General features: G+C 39.2%; 1 long non-coding RNA gene across 1 annotated transcript in view; it reads left to right on the top strand.

Annotated features, from left to right (window-relative positions):
* LOC144370425 (uncharacterized) overlaps positions 1-14,048 on the top strand; it is a 67,408-nt gene that overhangs the window by 800 nt on the left and 52,560 nt on the right. Inside the window, exon 2 of the long non-coding RNA XR_013430392.1 lies at positions 72-257. This is a non-coding gene — a long non-coding RNA (uncharacterized LOC144370425). The remainder of the gene's footprint in view (positions 1-71; positions 258-14,048) is intronic.

The raw sequence follows: 14,048 nt of genomic DNA, 5'->3' as shown, positions 1-14,048 counted from the left end.
TGTCCATACACTGCTGCCTGAGAAATCTTCAGCCAGACCCATGTACTGACACTTACTCTATGTTCTTTTAGAACATCCTGTGGATTCCGCTGAAGAGCTTCCAAATTAGAGGCATACATTCCTGAAACTCCAAGTGGAAGAGGCTTTGTTCTGATTGCACTGTCTTGTGGAAGGCCTCCGATTGCACAGAACCCAGTCAGAGCCTGGCATCAGAAGTCAGAGCAAGAAGATGCTGTCCACACAGCATGGACTCAGAGGTAGGAGCAATGTCAGAGCCACTCTGTAGCCACCCTGTGTTTATGTCTCTGTTTTGTATGGTTGGATCCCAAAGAGCATCTTTGTTTTCAGCAGTGAATTGGATGACCCACTAGACAGTCACACTGAAGGTAGGACACTATAGAAGCAGGTCTGTTTAACAGCTGGAGGACACTGCTGCTTTTGAACCTGGGGATGGAGTCTGAGTGGAAGGATCTTTATATTTTTCATATCTTAAAGACCTTGTGTCAAGAGATCTGATGCCATGACTTGGAGTGTGCTGTGTTTGTAACCACGTTTTCTAGCCTTACATGGAAAGTTGATCATTGTCAGGAGAAGAGCTCATTCTCTCCTTATCACCTAAACATCCTGTGACTTGATGTGACATAGTGAAGAAGAAATCTCATCATCAGACAGAAAGCCAGACAAAAACCAGGGTTTTTCTGTGCTCAGAGAGTGCTTCTGAGGTCACTCTCCCAATGAACTTAGGCCTCCCTCTTGGCCTCACCTTTTATAGGATCCACCCCTTCTCAATCCTGCTCCCCTGAGGATCCTAACACATGTACCTAGGAGGACAACCACATCCAAACCTCAGAAGGGACTGCTGTGGTGGTCTCAAACATTCATACCCCGCCAAATCAGCATGACAGTCTGTTCTCCTTGTTTGAGTCAGTTTGAGATTGGGAGTGGAACTTAGTTCTGAGGGTTGAGATGAAAGGGAAAGTCTGCTGGGGAAATCTCTGATAAAGGTATAGTCACAGGAGCTGAACCAAAAGTGAAATATGGCAGATTGAGAAAATCTTCACATCCAACCACAACTCCATTAACATGCTAGGAAAAGGAATTTTGTTTTTCTTTCTTCTTTCTTTCTTCTTAAAAAAATTCATTTGTTTTTTTTTAGCTATACATGGCAGTAGAACCTATTTGATGTATTTATACAATCACAGAATATATTGCATTTTAATCCCAGTCTTGTGGATGTACACAATGCCGAGATTCACTGTGGTATATTCACATATGTACAAGGAATGTTATGTCAGATTCATTCTACTATCTTTCCTATTCCTATCCCCTCTCCCTGCCTTTCATTCTCCTTTGTCTAATCCACTGAACTTTCATGGCCCACCCCCACCTACCCATTGTGTGCTAGCATCCACATGTTAGAATATTCAATCTCTGGTTTTTTGGGATTGGCTTATTTCAGTTAGTATGATAGTCTCCAGATTCATTCATTTACCAGCAAATGTTATAAAGTCATTCTTCTTTGTGCTGAGTAATATTCCATTGTGTATATATAACACATTTTCTTTATCCAATCATCTGTTGATGGGTACCTAGGTTGGTTCCATACCTTAGCTATTGTGAATTGAGCTTCTATGAACATTGATGTGGCTATGTCACTGTAGTAGACTGATTTTATCCTGTGGATATATACTAAGGAGTGGGATAACTGGGTCAAATGGTGTTTCCATTCCTAGTTTTTAAAGGAATCTTCAATTGGTCCAGTGTAGTTGCATCAATTTGCAGTCCCATTTATTGTCACTTGTATTCATACACATACACACATACACACACACACACACACACACACACACATACATATCTGGGAATTATATATATAATATATATATATAATATAAAACATATCTGAGAATATTGATACATAAGTTTATCTGCTCCCAAATTTTAAAATGTATTTATCTTGTTTGTATCCACTCACTTCTAGAAATGTACCTGGGATGATGGGTGAGCTAAGATTTGTGTGAACCTGTTATGAGAAAGCAAGATGAGGTAGTACTCAGAGGCCTACACAGTTTGCCAAGAAAACTAGGAAAAATGAAAGCATCTGATAAGCTGAGGAACCTTTTAGGTTATTGTGTAACTAATATGGTCCCAAATTTGCAAACAGAAGCTAAAAGAGTTAAGCTAAAAGTGCCTTAACCACATTCATATTAATGTGAAATTGCAAAAAAACCCAGCAGTGTTATGAGCGAAATCACATAATGCAAGGAGGAAAGGCATAGGAAGTCACATCACACTGCATTTTAAATGTCCACTCTCTTCTCTTGAATGCAGTGAGGAAAATATTTCACATTGGCCAAGAGAGATGTCTAGGGAGAGCTGAGATTCTTTTTAATGTAGTTTCTCGTTATAAAAAGAAATGAAATGGAGTAATAATATAATCTTTACATAATAAAATCTTAAGGCATCCTGTTTTTTGAATAATGCAACTCCTCATCTTTTCTCCTCATCTTTTTATTTCTCTCTTTCATTAGAGTTAATCACACAAAAAGCTTTCAGGCTGCTGCTGCTAATTTAAATCTAGAGATGGCAAGTTTTTTTTATTGCTGTTGTTTTGTTTTTTGTTAGCCTTCTATGTGCCTATATTAGCAGCTAAACAGTAGAGGAATGCAAGACTCATTGCAAAACAAGTTATTTGTGATTCACATGTATGAACAATATTTAGTAACATGCTAGTTATCATTAGTATCTTTCAGTAGCACTAAGAATGAGGCACATTTAAATCTTGCTCACAGTCTTACAACAAGGAGACCCATTTATATTCTGGACCTTAATTTCAGTCATAGGAGAACTCTAACCAACACACTTAGGGACCTCCAGTCAGGAATGTGCCTCCTTGCATTTTCTAGTTTTCCTTAAACAGAGTTGCCAAAAGAAGGGGCCTCCATGATATCCTTTCCTGCTGTTGAACACAAGTTGCAATGCAGAGGATATTTGGTGTGTTTGGTTGTCAACCTGAACATGTCCTAGTTATTGTGCCTTGTCTTAGTTTGACGTATCACTTTCTCTGCTGCTGCCTTCCCTTCAGGCTCTCTAGCCCATGATGACAAAGACACAGGCAACCCCTATTCTTAATAATGCCACATCACATCAACAACACTTAGCAGAATGCCTTGCACAGAGCAGCAACACACTAAACAGATCATACACATATGAATAAATGAAGAGGATTAAAAATTCCTAGTAAAAACGCCAGGCTGTAAATCTTGTTGTCTGGTGTAGATCATCATGGCTTAATGATTTACTTCCAGATCCAAAGAGAAGAAATATAAATGAAGCTATCTGAAAAGGGGCTATTAGGCAGCACAGCATGTCTTTTTTCTTTCAAGTCAGCTTAATTCCCTGGGTTTAGATTGAAATATTATTCATGATACTCCTAAATTCAACCAGAATCTACAGGATAATTGGAGCTTTAAACTATTTTTCCTCTTCTTCAATCAGAAATTATATTATTATTATTATCTGTCAAACACATTTCCTTCCTCATACCCAAACATGCAAATTGTATGCAGAGTCTGAAGACAGTCAATCAAAGCAAGGGTTGTAGATGGAGGTGGTATTTTTGGCAAGTTATATTATGAAGAATGAGAGGCACTGTGGGAAAGTTTTATGCCTATGGTTCTTAAAGAAGTATTCATTTTCAGTATGTCATTCACTAGTCAACTCTGATCAAAGAAAAATATATTCCCCCCCAAATCCACCTGCTACTCTGACAGCCTTTTATTTAATATGACAACAGAACCAACCACCTGTCTGAGTTTCCTGTTTTATATTTTGCATAATATAAATCATTTCTAGCATGTGCTATATGACAATTGGGGATGGATGGCATTAGAGCAATCTGATTTCTATGTGTTGCTTTCTTTATCTCCAGGGCATATTTTGCATTTATATCCTGCAAATAACAGGAGATATGTTTCAACTCTCCACATTTATTTTTCCCCAAACACATTCAGAGACTCTTGTTCAGTGCTCCTTGTCAAGAACTTTGAAAATTCCCCTTTCACAGAATAGGTGTGTGGGAATCATTGACAGAGCTATCAGAGTTCTTAGTTTTCAACTTGGGTCTTTGTTAAGTCAGAGGGAGAGGAAAAGAAAGCTCTTTGGGTTCGTTATGATTTAATCTCCTCACTTTCTTTAATGAACATAAAATAAACATAGCTGATGGGTGGGTTGGTCTTGGCATTCCTTCAATATGTGTAGAAGACACACGTGTACACACACACACACACACACACACACATAAATACACATTATAAAATGACAAAGGGAAGAGAAGGGAGGAGTACTTGCCAACCTATTCAATTCATAACTACTGAGACAATGCCAATCATGAGCTAGGAAGAGGACATAAGGTGAAAGCACAATGATTCAATGCATGACTTTGTATGAGTTATGATGTGTGTATCTTGTTCTTTGAGAGGGTAGGGGATGTGTCTTTTACATTTCTTCATCCAGAACACACAGTTGTAACTTATGAAACCTTAAAGGGAGAGTACTTGGTAAATATGGTTGACTGATTCACTCTACATTGAGTCATCAAAAGAAGAGTGACATCCTATGCAAACATTTATACACTGATGCTCACACATATTTCAACCAAGATCCTTTCATGTCTTAAAATGCTAACCAAGAAAGGTATGAAGGATTGGAATTTTATCCAAATATAATCATTAGGGTGGCATTAGAGGGTTATTTAAAAGAAGTAAAACAGATTTTGAAATGACGTTTAAAGAAAGTAATTAATTTGGGAGAGAATGAACAAGTCAATATTCATCAACTTAAGGAAAAGTTGAGTTTCAAGTTAGTAAACTGTTAGAGAGTTCAGTTGGCTAGAACAATAATATTGGACTAGTCCTATTACAGATTTTATTTTATGAGATAAAATTTTAGTTAGCTTTACTTTAGAGAGAAACCTGCCACAGCCTTAAATCTGTGCTAATCTAAGGATGCTTGCAGATCCAATGGCCCCATCCCTCTCAGCCAGACATCCTGTGACCCAGCACACTACCCAATTCTCATTGCTTAGGACTCAGGGGACAAAGTGAAATTCTGCCACCTACTTAAGTCCCAGGCTGCAACTCCAAAAACTAATCCACAGTTAGGACGTCATTTTAAAAGTGGGCGGAGCTGGGCACCTTATGTGTTCTGCAAATCATCAAGAAAATCTCCACTCTTCCAACCCAAAGAAAGAAAGAAAATACTTGGAACTTAATTGCTCTTACAACACAGCCCAGTAACTGAAGTGGTAATTCAAAGGAGCAGCTTTGCAATGACTATTCATCATCACTCATCATGAAGTAACACGCTTAGCAAGGTCTATGAACACTGAGTGTGTTTATTAGGTCATTTACTGATGTAATGAGACTGCCATTGCATTAAATTATCTACTTGCATATAAGCCATGCAAAGCTATAAACATGGTACTTGTTGTGGTCATACCAAATAATGATTTGGGGGCTACCTGATCATGCCCTAGGTAACATATTTCAAAGGGGCTTAAACCCAGGGATCTACCTAGACACTTCCAGCTAATATGTCTACCAACTCTAACAGGCATTTAAAACTTTCTGAGATAACAACCACAAAGCCTAATCTTACCCTTGGTCATGGTGTTAATGCAATAGACCGATAGAGTGGTGGTATTTCTGTTCTGACAAAGGGATGATAAACATCCTAAAATGACTTTGACAGGATATAATTATATGAAGTATTTAAACAAACTCTGGAAAGTACACAGGCACACACTTACCACCCACCTGTATTTGGCATTACTAAGTGCCCTCCTAAATGGCCAAAGACACCAGTTGTCCTCAGTTCTGTCCTTGTGGGGAGTGATGCCAGATTTTGGATGTATGGCGTTTTATTTCGGGGATGCATTGTACTAAAGCTGCGATTGTTTCCATGGGGAAATGTCCCAGAGTGATTCTTGCAGTGGCACTCGGCTCTCTCAGACACTCCCAGAGAAACCATGATTGAGCTCTGCACTTTGACTTTGATGTCCGACAAAGGGTTGAAGAGGGAGGACTGTGTCAGGAGTACCTTGTCCAGCAGGTCCTGTAGACAGATGGGACCACTGTATGTTCGGCTCACTGTCAGGTCTGGTTGCATGGCAGAATTCAGGAGCAGGGAGTTACCTGGGTAAAATATATATATATATATTGATCTGTCACTCAAAAACTACGACACCTCCATTACCCTTTTACAGCTGCCTTCTTTAACTGCAGGCCCACCCTGAGAAAGCAGAGTGGCCACAACAGGTTGGTTCTTAGTGACCAACACCTTGAAACTCTGGCCCTCCTTCCAGTCCATTCTTTCAATGCTGCCAGACTAAATCCTTCACCTTCTGAGATCCTTACATGCTTGATTTGGAGAACAAATATTTCTGGCACTCTGGCAAGTAGCTCAGGTATTGTTGTTCATGTGATTTTCACTGGCAAAAAAGAGCTAAAAAATTAGATGTTTTGCAATCCAGTTCAGAGCAAAAATAACATCTGTTCATTTTAAATGGCAAGAGATGACACAGCTTGGTGACTAGGTAGTGCCATTTATAATGAAGCTTCTTGGTTTCAGCACATTTTTTTGTGGATTTCTGGGCACTTTCTGGATCAGCAGGAGGACATGATGTGTCCTCAGAGCAAATGGTTCAGGGGACCTCATGAATCACTTCATGTCTCAGTAGTCAATTCACTTGAACATTGCATATGTCACCGAGAGGAAAACAATACTCCATATGGACACAAAAAGCAACTCAGATTCTATGTGGGGAGCAGCTCAGAACAGTCTCCTTTCTGTCTGAAAACAAATGAAAAAAAAAAAAACAATCTTTACAATAGCATGAGAAATTGGACTTTGTCATCTTTTGGGGAGCACCAATTATTTTCTAAGCCAAATATTAAAATGAAATGCTGTGATATATTTTTGTGATGAAGTACTCTCATTTATTAGTAAATAACAAAATAACCCTCAGTCCCAAACCTCCCACCCATATCAGTCCATCAATGTGACATCTCAAATTGAAACCCAAACCATATTAAACAATTTTCCTTTGGGGCCTTACAGAAATGTTTAAAGTATGGTATTTTTGAAAATGTTGCAATTCTAGGCCATATTGTATGAGCCTCTATTGTTTTTCCATTTTCATAATCTGTAACAATGCCAGCAGGAAATCTATAACCCTGACTTTTACCACCTCTTATTCAGATGCTCTAAGATTGCAAAATCACAGAGAAAACGTACACATGAGATGAAATAATGCTGCAAGATCTAATGTCTCCTTGTGGTATATTTCTTCCAAGCTTGGAGCTACTGTGCCAAGACAAAGGCCAATAAAGTCTCTGTGTTTTGTAACAGAACCACATTGAGTTCTATAGCTTAGGAACCATGTTCTTGTTTATGGTCTCCAGGCAAGAAGTGGAACTGCAGAATGATCCCATGTCTGCAAAGAGTTGGGAACTGATGTTTCCTTGGAGACTTCAAGAATTATATGCCCAAGTCTACCAAGCCCTCACCTATTGAAACTTAGGTTTTGGTTATTCTTGAAAGACTCTCTGAGCTCATGTGAAGCAATGAAATGAAAAGTATTTCCTAGAATTAGGTAGCACAGATGTGGAGAATGCTTGATAATAAAAGTACGTACAGGGAAGGGGATGTAGCTCAGTGACAGAGTGCTTGCCTAGCATGCATGAGGTCTTGGGTTCCATCCCCAGCCCTGGGGGAAAAAAAGTATATACATATGACACATTCCACAGTTGAAGAATGGGCATAGTTGAAGAAGGAAGTTGGAGTGGGCAGGGGTGAGTGATTGGCCCTGATCAGACTTTCATCTACTCTTTGAAAATATATTTCCAAGTTATTAGTCTACAATAAGAATAACATTCTATTTAAAGGGGCTGGGAACTGAAACCTGGGCCTTGTGCAAGGCAGGCAGGTGCTCTACCACTGAGCTGCACCCCAGGGCATTAACAGTCTCATTGTTTCCCTTTCTGCAGCACCAGATATATTGTTCAAGAACAGATATGCCTAAGACACTGCAGGTGAAAGCCACATAGTATGCATATGAGGTGTATCATCACAAGAAATATAGGGATAGTAGCAGCTACCAAAGGATTCTTATCTACATCATTAGTTTCATGAGATCCTTGATCAAAAGGTGGTCAGATAATTTGGCAAGGTAATGTATTCATTTAGAGAATGACAATACAAAATTCCCTTTCCTCCCCAAATGTGCACAGACTAGGCAACGGCATTTTCACTTGGTGCTCATGAAGCAGGATGGCAGCCTGTACTGAAAGTATCATCTTCCAGAACCATGTTCACTCCATTTATGAGCACTTGCCATCCATGCACCAAGGGATTATATGGGTTGCCTTTCCTATCCTCTACTATCCTCACTTCCCTCCCCTCCCATCTTTTCTCTTCAACCCATCTACTGTAATTCATTTCTCTTCCTTGTTTTCTTTTCAATTCCTCCTCACTTCCTCTTATATGTAATTTTGTATAACAATGAGGGTCTCCTTCCATTTCCATGCAATTTCCCTTCTCTCCCCCTTTCCCTCCCCCCTCTCATCCCTATATAATGGTGGTCTTCTTCTCATGCTCTTCCCCCCTGTTCTGTTCTTTGTTGCCCTCCTTATATCAAAGAAGACATTTGGCATATACACCTGACTTGTTTAGTTCTTGATGTCAGATGGAGAGACATTTCTCTTTCACAGTAGTCAGCCACTGCAGGACTTGGGTGGTCCCCATATGAAACAAGTCTCCACCTTGAATCCTTTGGTACTTTGGGGAAGTTTTAGTTTTCTGATGGGCCAGTCCAGTTGGTGAGTTCATTCCTATGACAAAGGAGGTGGGGCCTGCAAATGAGAAGGAGTAGAAAAATCAGAGTAAGACACTTCCAGGAAAAAGAACATTGGTTCATATTATTCTCTGTTGGGGGCTTCCATCTTGCCCTTTGTCATAGCTAGCTGCTCAGGTATATTTATTCATAGTTCAAAGCTAGTTGAGGGCAAGTATCAACAAATACTCTCAAGCCTTAGCCTAATTAAAAATGGTTAGCTGAGTTAAGATCCTTCAAGGAAATGATGAGAGGGACAGAAACCAAGGTTGGCATCTTATTAAACTCTTGTTTCTTTCAGACCTTTAAAAAATGAATTTGACATTTTTCAGTAGTTTGGGGAGCATTGAACTTCACTGAACTTCCTTTAAATGAAGGGACAGGGTTAATGCTGAAGATGAAATCAGAAATGGAAGGCACAGGGTTAGTGTTTAAGAGGAAATCAGAGATTTTGAAATATCTGATGCCTAATGGAGCTATGGTTTGAATAACATTCACAATAATAAATTTAAATTTATCCTCAGAGAAGTCGTAGGATTTGGAAACAGTGTTGATTTAGTTTTTTGCTAAGCACAAATAGGACTCCAATATTGCATTTTGAATATTATTACAGTTCTTTTTTGTTGTTTTTTTTTGTTAGTTCCTTTTAAAATGTACTTTTCATACTAATTTTAAATAATCGGTGAAAATATCTCTTCTTTGCATTTTTTGCTCTATATTTATTCCATGATTAATTTCAACAAGTTATTTCTTTGTCATGGTCCTACAAGACGTTTGGCACACATGGTTACTGAATGGATGGTAGTATATTTTGAATGCCTAATTACAAACTCTTCATAAAGCAGTTTATAAGCCTCTTTTCAGCAAGTCCATGTTGTAAAGTTTGTTGAGTATACAGATTAATCATTATGGATTTGGAATCAGATTTGTAATCACCTCTGCTCTTTCTTACCACTGAGTGTCTTTGGAAGAAAAGTAACGAAGCTTCCCTCTGTAAACCTCATTTTATGAACATGTAAAATGGGACTCATAATGTCTAGTTCAGAGAATTGTGAAATTTACATGAAATGATGTGATGTTTTGCACAGAGTGTATGACACTATAAAGGCTCAATGTAATAGAAAACTCTAAGCAAAATATTTTATGCTACAATTGGTACGCATTGCTCTTGAGAGAACAAAGAACTGGACATTACCATTGGAAGAACAATCAATCCTACTTAAGTACTCTGATTGAAAATGAAAACTGTTGGAGAGTGGATGTAAAAGAGCAGCATCCTTATTCCCTTGGTGCTGCAGTGCTCTACTTTCAACCTGTGATGGGCTCAGTTCTCTGCTGCTTGGTACTGACCCTGAATACTGATCCTCTCCAAGGACAACTGCTATATTTGATAACAAACACCCCACCTGAGGATCAGAAGGCCAAACCCAATGTGACTACTCATGTCCCACATGTTAGAAAGGTCTTCCTCCAATTGAAATTAAATGGAATGTTTTTGAGAAATAGAAAACTGCTCTACTCCAGGTTCTTCAATGTAGAGAATGTGAAGCAAAGGAAAGCATAGTGTACAGAGTCATGGAAATGGGCACCTCGGGGTTCTCATTAGAGCACGCATCATGGAACAGTTTCGTGGTCAAAGTCATGGTGCTATCAAACTCTTGACAACTTACATAACTTCATTGCTGCCCTGTTTCTGGACTGGTCACATTTCCTCCTGTAAAGCCCATTCTACTTTCATTCATTCTTACATTAGTTCGAATCCACAGTTATTTATTCTTTATACGAAATTTAGATGTTTTTAATTCTGCAGGATTTTTAAACTTTGGAAATGTCATAAGACTCTTAAGAGAATCCCAATATAGCCTTTCTTATTGATCTAACAAATCTTCTTGACCAATCATGTTGAGCAAACAGCTTTTTAAGATTTTAACACATCATTAATGAGAGACAGAGAGATCTATATTATAATAGTTGAAATATTCATAGACACATGTGAAATATTGAAGTCAGTGTATTTGCAAATGAATGAAAAACTTTCTTCCTAGTGGGGGAGGGAAGAAGACTGAAATTTCCTGGACAAAATTTATTTCCTGCCTCTCCATGACAGTTATTTGGAATGTATAGGAGGAGTCACAGATTTTTTACATTTTGCCACAAAACATAAAATAGAATTTGAACAGATAAATTTCTTTTCCCTCACACTTTGAAATGGAAGAGAAAGACATTATCATAAAATTAAACATAACTTTGACAGATTTTATATAGCAATCTAAAAATATTATTTCCTTATATATTTAGATGAAAATCATAGGGAAGCACCCAAATATATAGTACTAAGTAAACTAAAATGAAATTGACAATGCACAATTAATTCCTAAGTATTGATTTGACAGATGAACTGATGAAATCTTATTATTAATCTGTTTTTATTCAGTTTAGTAGTATTATCTTAAGTTTATTGAGCAGTTATTCTTGTTGTCAGACTGGAATTAAAGAGATGAAGCTAATAAGATGTAAGATCTAAGAATTAGTTTATGAAACACACCCATATTTTATTAAAAGTGAAGAATGTTAACTTTCCTCATTTGCAAGTTCTGCTTTAGTTCCCCAGAAATAAAAAAAAAATCATAAAGGGAATAAATGACTCATGGCCAAAACATCTAATAAAAATTGTGATCATTCTTTCAAGAATTCTTTTTCCTGACACATGAATTTTTCATGTGGTAGTACTCTTTTTGTGCACTTTACAGTGGAATGGAATTTGAGCATGAGTATCTTTTCTTCTATTCCGCAGTGACCAGAAGTCTCTTCAGAAGACAATGAATGATATCGAGGGTCTCACTGAGACAATAAAACTACCGTTCCTCCTTTGGTTGAAGCTAATGCAAAAAATAAACAGTGTGGACCAGTCCGCATGCCAGTGTGTCTGATTTTCTTTTCCCCTTCCTCCACTTGGGTGGTCTCCATATGGAACACCTCTCCATCTTGAAGGCTTTGTTTCTTTGGGGAAGTTTGAGTTTCCTGATGGGCCAGTCCAGGTGGTGACTTGGGTCCTATGGCCAAGGAGGTGGGGCCTGCAAATGGGAAGGAGTAGAAAAATCAGAGTAAGAAAGACACTTCCAGGGAAAAGAACATTGGTTCATAGTATTCTCTATTGGGTGCTTCCATCTTGCCCTCTGTCGGAGCCAGCGGCTCAGATATATTTATTCATAGTTCAAAGCTAGTTGAGGGCAAGTATCAACAAATATTCAACAAGCCTTAGCCTAATTCGCCAATGGTTAGCTGAGTCAAGAACCCCATTCCCTTGGTGCTGCAGTGCTCTGCTTTCGACCTGTGATGGGCTGAGTTCTCTGCTGCTTGGTACTGACCCTGAATACTGATCCTCCCCACAAGGTCAACTGCTATATTTGACGACAAATACGCCACCTGAGGATCACAAGGCCAGACCCAATGTGACTACTCATGTCCCACATGTTAGAAAGGTCTTCCTTTAATTGAGATTAAATTTAATCTTTCTGAGAAATAGAAAGCTGCTCTACTCCAGCTTCTTCAATATAGAGAATGTGAAGCAAAGCAAAGCATAGTGTACAGAGTCATGGAAACGGGCACCTCAGGGTTCTCATGAGGACACACATCATGGAAGAGTTTTATGATCAACGTCATGGTGCTATCAAACTCTTGACAACTTACGTAACTTCATTGCTGCCCTGTTTCTGGCCTGCTCACATTTCCTCCTGTAAAGCCCAATTGTGTTTTTCTATGTAAACACAATCTGCAGTCATTGTTACATCAGTTCCAATCCATTGTCATTTACTCTTTATAGTAATTTTAGATATTTTTTACTCTGCAGGATTTTCAAACTTTAGAAATACTGTTAAGAGAATTCCATATGGGAATTCTTTCCTAATTGATCTAATCAATCTTGTTGAAGTAATCTTGCTGAGCAAACAGCTTTTACAGATTTTTAACACATCATTAATGAGGGAGACAGGTCTATATTATAATAGTTGAAAGATTCATCTATACATGTGAAATATTGAAGTGTGTTTGCAAATGAATGCCAAACTTTTCTTCCTAGTGGGCGAGGGAAGACCACTGAAACTGCCTGGACAAACTTTATTTCCTGTCTCTCCATGAGAGTTCTTTGGAATGTCTAGGAGGAGTCACAGACTTTTCACATTTTGCCACATGTACTTTATCTTGCCTCTTTCCCTAATTCAACCTTTCTGAACAGTTTGAGAAGAGTATTTGTGTCTCCTACCCCTGTGCACTTAATGCCTTTACTGTGCTGTGAATTGTCCAGGACAGCACATTCTCTCCCATAACCCTGGAAAATTCCTACATTCAGGAAACTAACATTGACACAATACTTTCCTCTAGTCTATAGCCCAGTTTCTTAGTTGTCCTGTTGTCATCCTCCATGCTTGATTTAAGTCCAGGCTCCCACAGTTCATACACTTATCACATCTCTTTAGTCTCCTTTATAGTTTCAGAAAATTTTCAAGTTTGCCTACTTCTGAAACTTAGAGACAAACACTGTGGCATTTCTGTGTATGTGTGTGTGTGAGTGTGTGTGTGTGTGTGTGTGTGTGTGCACGTATACATATGCACTGCTTCATTGGTGATTATGTCTTCAGCTATTATGTGAAAAGCCAACAAATCGCAAATATGTGGCACCAGGCCTACAATATAGAAATAGCTGTCGACGTGTCTGCCCTGCTTACCAAATTGAGTCAGTGTAAGAACTTGGCAGGCAGGAGGTGACTAGAACTTGACAGCCTTCGAAGGAGGGGTCGTATCCATGGGCTCTTCACTGGCAGCCTGGGAGGTTGGTGGTGCTGATGCCCTCTGTACCAGGGTGGAGGCCGGTGAGTGGTCCTGCACTGGCAGTGTGGTAACCGTGGGGGCATTGGGAAGAGAGGCTCTTTGCTGTCCAGCAGGGTGCCTAGAAGCAGGCTGAGGGGCGGGTGGTGGGACAATGGAATGGGACAGATTGCGGTTGGGTTGAGAGAACTGAAGGGTTGGGGGGCTGGGGAGGACTGGTCCCTTTGCTGGCTGCCTGTGCTGCCTATGGCCATGGACATTGCTGTCACTGGATGCAGGAGAAGACAAAATGACCGCCATGGAAGGGGGAGTGGTGTCCATGGCCATGTCC

This window comes from Ictidomys tridecemlineatus, chromosome 14, assembly GCF_052094955.1.
Source record: "Ictidomys tridecemlineatus isolate mIctTri1 chromosome 14, mIctTri1.hap1, whole genome shotgun sequence".
Classification (NCBI taxonomy): Eukaryota; Metazoa; Chordata; class Mammalia; order Rodentia; family Sciuridae; genus Ictidomys; species Ictidomys tridecemlineatus.
The sequence above is the reverse complement of the archived record's forward strand: the minus strand, read 5'-3'. Positions and strand labels throughout refer to the sequence as shown.